The following is a 2,500-nucleotide window of genomic DNA, read 5'->3' as shown; positions in this document are numbered from 1 at the left end:
CCAGCCAGAGTGGCCCTTCCCCCGGGTGAGTCTGGGGACAGTGGGGGGTGGCTCTGGAGGTGCTCCGGGGGTTCCAGGGGCTCCAGGGGGTGCTCGGCGGAGGCCATGCCCAGCCAGAGTGTCCCTTCCCCGGGGTGAGTCTGGAGGAGTGGGGGGTGGCCCTGGAGGTGCTCCGGGGGCTCCAGGGGCTCCAGGGGGTGCTCGGCGGAGGCCATGCCCAGCCAGAGTGTCCCTTCCCCGGGGTGAGTCTGGAGGAGTGGGGGGTGACTCTGGAGGTGCTCCGGGGGCTCCAGGGGGTGCTTGGTGGAGACCATGCCCAGCCAGAGTGGCCCTCCCCCGGGGTGAGTCTGGGGAGAGTGGGGGGTGGCTCTGGAGGGCCTCCGGGGGTTCCAGGGGCTCCAGGGGGTGCTTGGTGGAGGCCATGCCCAGCCAGAGTGGCCCTTCCCCGGGGTGAGTCTGGGGAGAGTGGGGGGTGGCTCTGGGGGTGCTCCGGGGGCTCCAGGGGGTGCTTGGTGGAGACCATGCCCAGCCAGAGTGGCCCTTCCCCCGGGTGAGTCTGGGGACAGTGGGGGGTGGCTCTGGAGGTGCTCCGGGGGTTCCAGGGGCTCCAGGGGGTGCTCGGCGGAGGCCATGCCCAGCCAGAGTGTCCCTTCCCCGGGGTGAGTCTGGAGGAGTGGGGGGTGGCTCTGGAGGTGCTCCGGGGGCTCCAGGGGGTGCTTGGTGGAGACCATGCCCAGCCAGAGTGGCCCTTCCCCGGGGTGAGTCTGGGGAGAGTGGGGGGTGGCTCTGGGGGTGCTCCGGGGGCTCCAGGGGGTGCTTGGTGGAGACCATGCCCAGCCAGAGTGGCCCTTCCCCGGGCAGAGTCTGGGGAGAGTGGGGGGTGGCTCTGGAGGTGCTCCGGGGGCTCCAGGGGTTCCAGGGGGTGCTCAGTGGGGGCCATGCCCAGGCAGAGTGTCCCTTCCCCGGGGTGAGTCTGGAGGAGTGGGGGGTGGCTCTGGAGGTGCTCCGGGGGCTCCAGGGGGTGCTTGGTGGAGACCATGCCCAGCCAGAGTGGCCCTTCCCCGGGGTGAGTCTGGGGAGAGTGGGGGGTGGCTCTGGAGGGCCTCCGGGGGTTCCAGGGGTTCCAGGGGGTGCTCGGTGGAGGCCATGCCCAGCCAGAGTGGCCCTTCCCCGGGCAGAGTCTGGGGAGAGTGGGGGGTGGCTCTGGAGGTGCTCCGGGGGCTCCAGGGGCTGCTTGGTGGAGACCATGCCCAGCCAGAGTGGCCCTTCCCCCGGGTGAGTCTGGGGACAGTGGGGGGTGGCTCTGGAGGTGCTCCGGGGGCTCCAGGGGTTCCAGGGGGTGCTCAGTGGGGGCCATGCCCAGGCAGAGTGTCCCTTCCCCGGGGTGAGTCTGGAGGAGTGGGGGGTGGCTCTGGAGGTGCTCCGGGGGCTCCAGGGGGTGCTTGGTGGAGACCATGCCCAGCCAGAGTGTCCCTTCCCCGGGGTGAGTCTGGGGAGAGTGGGGGGTGGCTCTGGGGGTGCTCCGGGGGCTCCAGGGGGTGCTTGGTGGAGACCATGCCCAGCCAGAGTGGCCCTTCCCCCGGGTGAGTCTGGGGACAGTGGGGGGTGGCTCTGGAGGTGCTCCGGGGGTTCCAGGGGCTCCAGGGGGTGCTCGGCGGAGGCCATGCCCAGCCAGAGTGTCCCTTCCCCGGGGTGAGTCTGGAGGAGTGGGGGGTGGCCCTGGAGGTGCTCCGGGGGCTCCAGGGGGTGCTTGGTGGAGACCATGCCCAGCCAGAGTGGCCCTCCCCCGGGGTGAGTCTGGGGAGAGTGGGGGGTGGCTCTGGAGGGCCTCCGGGGGTTCCAGGGGCTCCAGGGGGTGCTTGGTGGAGGCCATGCCCAGCCAGAGTGGCCCTTCCCCGGGGTGAGTCTGGGGAGAGTGGGGGGTGGCTCTGGAGGGCCTCCGGGGGTTCCAGGGGCTCCAGGGGGGTGCTTGGTGGAGGCCATGCCCAGCCAGAGTGGCCCTTCCCCGGGGTGAGTCTGGAGGAGTGGGGGCTGGCCCTGGAGGTGCTCCGGGGGCTCCAGGGGCTCCAGGGGGTGCTCGGTGGAGACCATGCCCAGCCAGAGTGGCCCTTCCCCGGGCAGAGTCTGGGGAGAGTGGGGGGTGGCTCTGGAGGTGCTCCGGGGGCTCCAGGGGCTGCTTGGTGGAGACCATGCCCAGCCAGAGTGGCCCTTCCCCCGGGTGAGTCTGGGGACAGTGGGGGGTGGCTCTGGAGGGCCTCCGGGGGCTCCAGTGGCTCCAGGGGGTGCTCAGCGGAGGCCATGCCCAGCCAGAGTGGCCCTTCCCCGGCCTCATATGCGGCAGAGTGCGGGGTGAGCAAAATGGGTTAAAATGGGTTAAAATGTGAAAAAAAAAAAAAAAAAAAAAAAAAAAAAAAAAACACCAAAATGAGCAAAATGAAATAATCCCCCATCATCAGTGCACTGTTTGACCCCTGAAAAGCACTCCCCTGGGGCCTGGAGG

This window comes from Eucyclogobius newberryi, unplaced genomic scaffold (genome assembly GCF_026437365.1).
Source record: "Eucyclogobius newberryi isolate DKJ021-1_F unplaced genomic scaffold, fEucNew1.0.hap1 SCAF_392, whole genome shotgun sequence".
Classification (NCBI taxonomy): domain Eukaryota; kingdom Metazoa; phylum Chordata; class Actinopteri; order Gobiiformes; family Gobiidae; genus Eucyclogobius; species Eucyclogobius newberryi.
The sequence above is the reverse complement of the archived record's forward strand: the minus strand, read 5'-3'. Positions refer to the sequence as shown.